Source organism: Carlito syrichta, unplaced genomic scaffold, assembly GCF_000164805.1.
Source record: "Carlito syrichta isolate Samal-C Ts95f unplaced genomic scaffold, Tarsius_syrichta-2.0.1 Scaffold308174, whole genome shotgun sequence".
Classification (NCBI taxonomy): domain Eukaryota; kingdom Metazoa; phylum Chordata; class Mammalia; order Primates; family Tarsiidae; genus Carlito; species Carlito syrichta.
Window position 1 is genome coordinate 7,229 of NW_007252270.1, and position 11,446 is coordinate 18,674.

Genomic DNA, 11,446 nt, shown 5'->3' on the forward strand with positions numbered 1-11,446 from the left:
AAAGTTCATGTGAGGCCATAGCAAGAAGTTGGCCATCTGTAACCCAAAGAAAAAGCCTTTACCAGGAGCCCAATCAGCTGGCATCTTGATCTTGAACTTCTTAGTTTGAGCTGTGAGAAGATAAATGTCTGTGTTGAAGCCACCTCGTTTATAGTCTAAACAACCTATGATTCTCTGTTGCAAAATACGTGTACTAGCTGGGCTCGGTGGCTCAGTCTGTAATCCCGCGCCTTTGGGAGGCCGAGGTGAGTGAATTGTCTGAGCCTGCGGGTTCGAGGCCCGCCTGGGCAACTTGGCGAGACCTCATCTCTACAACAAATCAAAAAATTAGCCGGGCGTGGTAGCGCGCGCCTGTAGTTCCAGCTACTTGGAAGGCTGAGGCAGAAGAATCACCTGAGCCCAGCAGGTCAAGTCTGCGGTGGCTGGGAGAGACCACTGCACTCCAGTCTGGGTGACAGAGTGAGACTCCAACTCAAAAAAAAATACGTGCACTATCCATGAAGCAGTATCATATTTTTAGAAAGTGAAATAAGAATAATTATAAATGTATATTGCAAACTCTAGGGCAACCACTAGAATGGTTTAAAAGTGAGATATTGTTAATTTGTTAAGAAAGGAGCCAGGCTCGGTGGCTCAACCTGTAATCCCGTGCCTTTGGGAGGCTGAGGTGAGTGGATTGCCTGAGCCCGCGGGTTCGAGACCTGCCTTGGCAACTTGGTGAGCCCTCATCTCTACAATAAATCAAAATGAGCTGGGCATGGTAGCATGCACCTGTAGTTCCAGCTATTTGGAAGGCTGAGGCAGAAGGATCACCGGAGCCCAGAAGGTTGAGGCTGCGGTGGCCGGGAGTGGCCACTGAACTCCAATCTGGTTGACAGAATGAGACTCCAACTCAAAAAAAAAAAAAAAAGAATGGAGAGAAAATGAATCATATATAATGCTCCACTAAAACCAGAGAAGTCAGAAAAAGAAGATAAAAAGTAAAATAAGGAATAAGTACAACAAAGAGAAAAAAGTGACACACATGGCAGATATTAGTTCAATTATTTCAATAGTCACTTTACATGCAAATGAGCTACATACACAAATTAAAAAGCACTGAGTGCCAGAATAGATTTTTTACAAAACAATACTCTATTATATATTTCCTATAGAAACACACTCTAAAGATAAAACTCGAACAAGTTAATAGTAAACGAATAGACAAAGATATATGAGGTCCAGCAATTAAGTTCATGAAATCCTAGAAAAGTGCTACGTACCTCATTACTCAATATCATAAAAGTCACCTTTGAAGTACTCTCCTTGGGAAGCTGTGCACCAATGCAAGTGCCTAGTCCACACATCAAAGCAATGGAACTCTTTTTCTGGAATGACCATCAGAGCCATCATTGAATTACCCTGATGTCCTGAATGTCATTAAATATCTTCCTTTTGATATTTCCTTCATCTTCAGGTATAAAAAAGGTCCCTGGGGGCCAGATCAGGCAAGTAGGGAGGGTGTTCCAATACAGTTATCTGTACACTGTTGCCAATGTAATTGCACAGTGGCAAGCTCATGAACTTAATTAACTGTCAGACCTCAACAAATAACCATGACAGCTCTGATGGTCATTCCGGAAAAAGAGTTCCAAAATTGCTTTAACAGGTGGACTGGGCACTGGTGTCAGTGCATAACTTCCCAAGGGGAGTACTTTGAAGGTGACCGTAGTGATATTCATCAGTGAGGTCTGGAGCACTTTTTCTAGGATGGTTCACGAACCTAATTGTCAGACTTCATATTCTACTAACACGAATCAAAAGAAAGCTGTAGCAGCTATATTAATTCAGAAAAGCAGACTTCAAAATTAGGAAAGTTGTCAGGGATAAGGAGGATGTTACATAATGTTAAAAAAGGCAATTTTCCAAGAAGAACTAACAATCTTAAACATGCATGCATGTATCACAGAGCATCAAAATATGCGGGGTAAAAACTGATAGAAGTAAAATGAGGAATAAAGCCTGCTCTTAGAGGTGGAGACCTCAGCACTCTCTTGATAACCGAAAGATCAAGAATGCAGAAAAGCGTTAAGGACCGAGTTGATCTGAACAGCAGTATCAATCAACTTGATGTAATAGAATACTCCATCCATCAACAGCAAACTACACCTTCTTTTCAAGCTTACATAAAATATTCACCAAGGTGGGCCATATTCTGGGCCATGAAACACATTTAAAATAATTGAAATCATACATTTTATGTTCTCAGACTACAATAACAGGACAGTTGGGAAATCCCCAAGCATCTGAATATAAACAACATGGATTTGTATTATAATCCCAAAGGGCACAGTACTGAATGCCATAATCCCAAATGTTAGAATCCCCAAAGATCAAAATCTCTAAAGTCTAAATTCCAAAATTGTAAAATCCCTAACAACTAAAGTTGCCCCCAAATCCCAATCTCAAAATAGTTGCCTCCTGTGAGGCAGAATTATTACCTTGTTATTGTCTGTATTTGAAAAGTAAGTATGCTTTAAGGAGATGGGTATGTGTGCCAAATTGACAAGGGGTGAACTCGTGGAGTTGATTGTGGGTGTCGGCTTGAATGGATGATGCAATACCTAGAAACTTAGTAAGCGTGATTTTGGCTGTTGTTGTTTGATCGCCACCACCATTTCCACCATAACTGGGTCTGTATCTGAGAGCTCAAGGAATATATCTTCTTGTACCCAGAACAGCATAGAACAAAACAGCACAGAAGCATGGCCCAGAAGGCAGGAAGAGCTTATGTCGGTGGATGTCAAGTCACAGAATTGCAAAAGGATCAGGGTCATGTAGAAAATGAACATGGACACATTCTCCAAGGAAGAACATGTCCTGGAAGAAGAAAAGCAGCTCTCCATCACGAGGGAAGGCTTCAAGATACAATCAATGATCATGAAAGTCGCCCAGCTCTTAGGGACCAACTCAGTGCCACTGCCCAGATTCTGTTCTGGTTATACATTTTTCACATGTCAATTTTTCTTTTGAGTTGTTTTTCTTTTCTTTCTTTTTTAAGTTTTCCCACTATGTTAAATTGCCAGCATTCATTTTTACCCTTCACTTTGTTGTGTATTTCTTCTTTGCCTCATCTCCAACACTGGAAGTGTAAATCACAGGGAGATGTAGAGAGTTCTAATTCATTTGATGCATTTTTTTGCCAGTTGAACTCCAGAAGGGTGCCATCGCAACGTGGACCCTGTGTGTAAGCATTCTGCATATATGTAAAAACACTGACACGTTCTCAATAAACATAGAGATGTTCTCTTTGCATATCTGCCTTTGTGAAAGATAGAATTTCTCATGATCTCAGCTGTTTGGGCGATGGCATGTGCTTTGGCAACCCATTACAGTTTCTGAACAATCTCGTCAAAAGACTTTGGTGGTTTGTCACAGTATTTCACATGACCGCAGTTATAAAGATGGGCACCCATAATTGCCAACCGTAGTGATTTGCATTTACACATTTCCCTTCTGACTTATTTCTGTATAAATATGGCTTGTCTGCCCATAACTGTTCTACTTGTGTGACTGTTGTTAGTATACCTGAGTGCTAATGTTTGCAAAGGTATATGTGTTATTAATGCCTATTTTGTTGTGCAAAATGTCCTGTGGAGTGTTTTGTTATGGTTTTATGCTTCTCAGATAATTTCCCTTTTAAAAATATCAATAAATATATGTAAACAATATTTCATTATTTTTTCCAGAATTATATTTTTGGTATTTTGATCTTTTAAGATTCCAATTCTCAGGATTGTAGACCTGAGGGATTTCTCTTTCAGGATCTCAACATTCGGACTATGACATCCAAGATTAGGTCTTCTGAGATTATGATTGGCTCTCAAACAACATGTTGCTAAATAACCGAGGAAATGGAAAGAAATGAGGAAGAGGAAATGGCAAAGAAAGTTAGAAAATATTTTGAGATAAATACAATTTTTTAAAATAGACAGTAATTTATGGATGCAGCTAACAGAGTGCTCAGAGGGAAGTTTAGAGCACTAAAAATGTATAGATTAGAAAAGAAGAAAGATCTCCAGGGAGTAAACCAAGTTAACACCTGGGGAAAGTAGAAAAAGGATAGTAATTTCAACCTAATGCAAATAGATGAAAAAGAAAAGTAAAAATTAGAGCAGAAATCAATGAAAATAAAAACAGTAAAAACAATTTTAAAAATCATCAAAAACAAAAGCTGGTGCATTAAAAAATATCAATTAAATTGATAAACCTCTAGCTAGACTAATGAAGAAAAAAGAAAGAAAACATAAACTACCAATATCAAAAATAAAGGAGGAGTAATCATTACTGACATCACAAGGATAATAAAGAAATACAAAATTTTGGTTGGGTGTGGTGGCTTTCGCCTGCAATCCCAACACTTTGGGAGGTGGAGGCAGAAGGACCGTTTGAGGTCAGAAGTTTGAGACCAGCCTGGGCAACATAGTGAGAACCTGTCTCTACAAAAGTGAGAAATTAGCCGGGCATAATGGTACATGCTTGCAGTCCATAATGGTACATGCTTGCATGCTTGCGGGCATAATGGTACATGCTTGCGGTGAGAAATTAGCTGGGTATAATGGTACATGCTTGCATTCAGGAGGTTGAGGCTGGAGGATCTTGATCTCAGGAGTGTGAAGCTGCAGTGAGCCATAGTCACACCGCTGCACTCCACACTGGGTAACAGAGCAAGACTGTGTCTGTAATAATTAAATAAATATTAAAAACAATTCTAAACCTACAAATTTGGCAACTTAAATGAAATGGACCAATTCTTCAAAAGATACTAACTACAAAAACTCACACAAGAATAAATAATCTGAATACCCGTATCAATAAATAGACTGATTGTATAACCTTCCAATAAAGAAAGCATCAGTCCAGGTGGCTTTATTTGGTGAATTTTACCAAACATTTAAGGAAGAAATGATACCAATTTGCTGTAGTCTCTTCCAGAAAATAGAAACCAAGGAAATACCACCTCACTGATTCTAGGAAGCTAGCATTACTTTATTACCAAAATGATATAAGAAACTTTTATAAACATGGATGCAAAAATCCTTAACCAAATAATGGCAAACCGAATCCAACCATGTATAAAATTTTACACCAGTACCCAGTGGTATGCAAGACTGATTCAATACTCAAATAATCCAACAACACTGCCATGTCAACAGACTCAAGAAGAAAACTCATTATATCAGTGGTGCAGAAGCAGCATGTGACAAAACACATTATTTGCTCTTGATAAAATGTTGCAGGAATAAAGGTGCAATGGACTGAATATTTATGTGCTTTGAAATCTACATGTTGAAACCCTAACCCTAAGGTGTTGATGGCATTAAGAGATGGCCCATGAGGATAGCGTTTTCATGCCTGGAGTTAGTGGCCTTAGAAAGAGATCTCAGGGAGATCCCTCACCCCTTCCAGCAGGCAAGAACACAACAAAATGACAGTGAGGGTCTGTGGACCAGGAGAAGGGCTCTCACCAGAGATTGAATCTGCCAGTACCCTGATCTGGGACTTTCTGACCTCCAGACAGTGAGAAACACATTTGTGTTGTATTATTAGACTCTCAGACTTTGGGATTTGTGTTATAGCAGCCTGAGCTGACTGAGACAAAAGAGGGAACTTCTTCACCTTAAGAAAAAAAAAGCAAACAACTTCCATACAAAAACCTTACAGCTAACATTTTGCTTAGTGGTGAGAAGCTGGATGGTTTCCCCCTAAAATTAGGAACAAGACAGATATCCTCACTCACTGGTCTTCTCCAACATTGTACTGGAGGTCCCAGGTTACTTCCAGGGACAATAAGACAACAGAGAGAAATAACTGTATAAAGACAGAGAAGGAATGAGTAAAATTGCTTTTGTTCACAGATGACATGATTGACCATGTAGAAAATCTTAAAGATCAAACAAGAAAACTCCTGGGACTAATAACAATGCCTCAGCGCCGAGCACAGTGGCTCATGCCTGCAATCCCAGCACTTTGGGAGGTAGAGGTGAAAGGATGCCTAAGCCCATGAGTTCGAGACCAGCCTGGGCAACTTGGTGAGACCTTGTCTGTATAATAAATCCAGAAGTTAGTCATGTATGGTGGTGTGTACCTGTTGTTCCAGGTACTAGGAAGGCTGAGGTAGAAGGATCGTCTTAGTCAGCAGGTCGAGACTATGGTGGCCGTGAGCAGAGTGCCACTGCACTTCAGCCTGGGCAACAGTGAGACTCGGACTCAAAAAAGAGAGAGAGAGAGAGAAAGCAAAGAAAAAGGCCTAGAAAACCCAACACAGTACTGAAGAATAGGAAGAGAGTTGGAAGACTTGCGCTAGCTGATCTAGACTCACCATAAAGCTATAGTAGTCAAGACAGCATGATATTGGCAAAGAAGTGGACACAAGGATCAGCGGAACAGAACAGAGGCCTAGAAGGAGACCCACACAACATGGTCAACTGATCTTTGACAAAGGGACCAGGGAAATTTGGAGTAAAAGGAATAGATGATGATGGAATAGTTGGATGCCGTCTGCAAAAACATCAGCCCAATCACAAAACTTTCCCATTCACAAAAATGAATTCAGAATGGGTCATAGACCTAAATGAGAAACAGAAAGCCATTAGACTTTGAGAAGAAAATATAGAAGAAAGTCTAGGTGACCTTTGGCTTGGTGACAAGTTGTCAGATATAACACCAAAAGTATGATCCGCGAAAGAAAAAAAATGGATAAGTTGGACTTCATTAAAATTTAAAACTTCTGACTTCCTCTCCAGGAGTCAGCGGAGGGAGCCAGGGCTTGAGCTGCTCCCCAGGTGCAGAGGCCCTGCCCCTGTCAGATGGTGCAGGCATGTCAGAACAAAGTAAGGATCTCAGCGACCCCAACTCTGCAGCCGAGGTCCCCAGCTCAGGGGCGAGGGTCCCTACACCTGTGAACCGCAGAGCCCCTGAGCCCTCCCCAGGGGCTGACTGCCATTCAGCAGGGCCCACCACCGCCCCAGGCCCCAAAGCAATGAGCCACTAGGATGACCCGAAGGCCCTGCAGCAGGCTGCAGAGGAGGGCTGAGCCCCCCAGACCCCCAGCGCAGCCCAGCCAGCCCTACGCTGCCTGTGCCTGAGCAGCTAGTGCAGAAGGCACACGGGATCATGTGGAACGCACTGGTCAAGGGGCAGAAGACCACGATCATCTGGTTTCCAGACATGGTGAAAGATGTCATTGGCAGGTCCAAGAAGTGGTGCAGGAGCACCCAGCCTCATCCTCGCCCGAGTGTCAGGCTGCCCCTGAGGCCGACCAGCCTCCACACCATGGAGTTTGTGTAGGTCAGGGTGCTGGAGCCAGAAGAGCTGTACAGGGTGATGCTGAGCAACCACACTCTTAGGACGGGCCTCCTGCTCACGATGCTGGGCCTCGTCTGTGTGAAGAGCCACGGTGCCTGGGAAAGTGCCGGCGGGAACATGCTGTGGATCCTGTGCTGCAGCCCTGGGCGAGCAGGCCCTCTACCTTCAGGGACCTGAGGAAGCTCACAGCTGAGGAGTTCGTTCAGCAGAATTAGCTAGAGTTCCAGTGCGTGCCCTACGGGGAGCCTCCTGATACAAGCTCTTCTGGGGCTCCGGAGCCAGTTGCGAAATCACCAAGGTACAAAACACAGAGTTGCTGGCCAGGGTCTTTAAGAAACATCCCCAGGCCTGGCCTTCCCGGTACAGAGGAGCTGGAGTAGGCCAGGGCTCTGCTGGAGGTGAATCCCATTGTCCACTATTCCCCCACCTCCCCGCTTCCACAGCAGCGTCTCTGGGGACTAGCAAGGACTGGAGGCAGATTAATCCTTTGGGACCCTCATGGGAGCTGTGGAAGGATGGGGGTGGGGCATCAGAGTCTGCTGGATTTACGGTGTGGTATTCACGTATAACTTTTAAGTTGTCGGTACAGGGCTCTTTTACCTTTTAATGCAATGTTGTATTCATTTGGGTACTATTAAGTAGTATTTAGGATTTATGAATGTTTATAAGTAAGCTCAGTTGGTGCTTTCGCTTTTGTGCCACCTTTCTTGAATTTTTGTACTGGAGACATGCTAAACTCATGAAACGCACTGAGAGATTTTCCACTGTATTCTTTTCTATGGGTCGGAAGGTATGTACTGGGGTAGACGACTTCTGGAGAGTTAGGAAGAACTCATCAGCTAAGCTGGCCTAACCAAGAGAAGAGTCAAGGTCCCTCTCTTTATGACCTTGCTGGGCACATGGCACCTCCTTGTGGAGGGAGCTGATGACTGAACTGATCTCAACGTGGGCACTTGGTACACTTGACAAAATATATACACAATCCCACCACAAGTCAATTTTAAAGTAAACATTAAGGATTCTTGTGATACAATTTAAAAAATTTTGAAACTTCTGTCAAAGATGGCAATAAGATAATAAAATGACAAGCCACAGACTGGGAGGAAGTATTTGCAAAACACATATCAGATAAGGATTTGTATCTAAAATATACAAAGAACTCGTGAAACTCAACAATAAGAAAACAAACAAAGCCGGGCTCGGTGGCTCAGCCTGTAATCCCACGCCTTTGAGAGGCTGAGGTGAGTGGATTGCCTGAGCCTGCGGGTTCGAGACCCGCCTGGGCAGCGAGACCTCATCTCTACAATAAATTAAAAAAAACAGCCGGGCATGGTAGCGCGTGGCTATAATTCTGGCTATTTGGAAGGCTGAGGCGGAAGGATCACTGGAGCCCAGCAGGTCGAGGCTGCGGTGGCTGGGAGCGGCCATTGCACTCCAGTCTGGGCGACAGAGTGAGACTCCAACTCAAAAAGAAAATCTCAGATTATACAATAGGTACTAAAAGAAGTAGGAAGCCGGGCTCGGTGGCTCAGCCTGTAATCCCGCGCCTTTGGGAGGCTGAGGTGAGTGGATTGCCTGAGCCTGCGGGTTCGAGACCCGCCTGGGCAGCGAGACCTCATCTCTACAATAAATAAAAAAAAAATCAGCCGGGCGTGGTAGCACATGCCTGTAATGCCGGCTACTCAGCAGGCTGAGGCGAAAGGATCACTGGAGCCCAGCAGGTCGAGGCTGCGGTGGCCAGGAGCAGCCACTGCACTCCAGTCTGGGCGACAGAGTGAGACTCCAACTCAAAAAAAAAGAAAAGAAAACAAACAACCCGATTTAAAAATGGGCAAAAGACCTAAACAGACACCTCACCACAAAAGATATACAGATGGCAAAGAACATATGGAAAGATGCCCACAGTCACTCGCCACCAGAGAATTTCAAATTAAAGCCACGATGCATTACCATCGCGTGTCTAGTAACATGTCCAAAAATATAAACAGGAACCCTGACAATACCAATTGCTGGCAAAGATTTGGAGCAGCATTCATGGTAGGTGAGACTGCAGAACGGAGCAGCCACTGTGGAAAACTGTCTGGCAGCTTCTCGTAAGGCTGAACACAGTCTTACCACACAACCCAGCAATTGTGGCAGAAGGTCTTCACCCAACTGATTCGCAATGTATGCCCACAAAAAGCCTGTGTGTGAATGTTTGTGCATCGTCACAAACTAGTAATCATGAAGCACCAAAAATGTCCTTCTGTAGTTGAATGAATCATCAAACTATGGTATGTCATGCAACCGAATATCACTGACCATGAAAGGAAATATGCTTTCGAGGAAACAGAACAAAACAAAACAAAAACAACAACAAAAAAACCATGGATGAATCTTAAATGAATATTGCTAAGTGAAAGAAGCTGGTGTGAACATGTGACCTATTGTCTGATTCCAATGATATGGTGTTTTGTAAAAGGCAAAATTATAGCGAAAGTAAAAAGGACAGATTGCCAGGGACTGGAAAGGAATGACGAGGGGCAGAGGAGAGGGAGTGGGTGAAGCACGGATGTTTTTAGGGCAGCAAAACTATTCTACAGTGACACCGTCATGGTAGGTACGGGACACTATGCATTTATCAACACCCATAGAACTTACATCACAAAGAACGAAATGTAAGACATGTAAATTTTAAGGGAATGTAGGAGGTTGGAGGATCCCAGGATGAGAAGCAGGGTGTGACCATGCAATCTAACTGCATTAGGAATATATGAAACAACCTCATCAAAAGGAAAAGGGCACTGACCTGAGGAATGTGGACATGAGTCTCAGAGACAGACTAAAAGGTGAAAAGAACCACACCCATGCAGTTAGTTCCAGTGGATAACAATGGTTCCCTTGGGAGTCATGGGGTGATAGAGTTGGAGGTTTGTTGACTGCAAACCTCATGTGGTAATGTGGCCCTCTGTGTACAGGGGAGTCTGGTGGGGACGATTGGATCCCGGGGGTGGATCCTTCATGAACGTCGGGGCTATTCTCACGGTCATGAGTGATTCTCACTCTATTATTCACATGAGAGCTGGTTGTTTCATGAAAGCCTGGTGCCGCCTTTTTTCTCTCTTGCTTCTGTTCTTACCATGCAATTTGTCTTCACCATGAGAAGCTTCCTGAGGCCTCACTAGATGCTGGGCAGATGTCAGCATGGCGCAGAACTGTGAACTACACACACCTCTGTTCTTTATGAATCAGCCAGCCTCAGGTATTTTTTTATAGCCACAAAAAATGAGTGGACACACGTGTACATTGGAAGTGAATAATTAAAAATACACGACTGATGGGACCCAGGCTTCTCATTGCTGGAGGAGGAAGTGTCAGATGAAGAAAGGAAGGAAGAAAGATCCATGTGGTGATCAAGTTGGAGACGTCAGTGTGAATCCTATTTAGTTTAGCTTAGATATTGATGGTAACGGTTAGACTTGGTGACGTAAGTGTGAACTTGTGGTTAGTTTAGTCTAGATGCAGATGGTTACAGGATGGACTCAGTGTGGATTCGTGTTTAGTTTAGATGCAGATGGCTAGTTTAGAGTTGGAGACATCAGTTGAAATCATCTTTAGTTTAGGTGCAGATGATTACAGGTTAGAGCTAGACGCATCAGTGTGAACTCATGTTTGTTTAGTTTAGACGTAGATGGTTATGGATTGGACTTGGAGACATGACTGTGAACTTGTTTTTTGTTTAGAAACAGATAGTTATGGGTTGGAGTTGGAGACATCAGTGTGAACTTCTGGTTAATTAGTTTAGATGTAGATGTTTATGCATTAGAGTTGGAGACATCAGTGTGAACTCCGGTTTAATTTTGTTTAAATGCAGATGGTGTGAACTCGTGGTTAGTTTAGTTTAGATGCAGATGATTATAGATTGGGTTGGAGATATCAGTGTGAACTCATTTTGTTCAGAAACAGATGGTATGAGCCGGGCTCGGTGGCTCAGCCTGTAATCACTCGCTTTGGGAGGCTGAGGCGAGTGTATTGCCTGAGCCTGCGGGTTTGAAACCCGCCTGGGCAACTTGGTGAGACCTCATCTCTACAATAAATCAAAAGTTAGCTGGGCATGGTA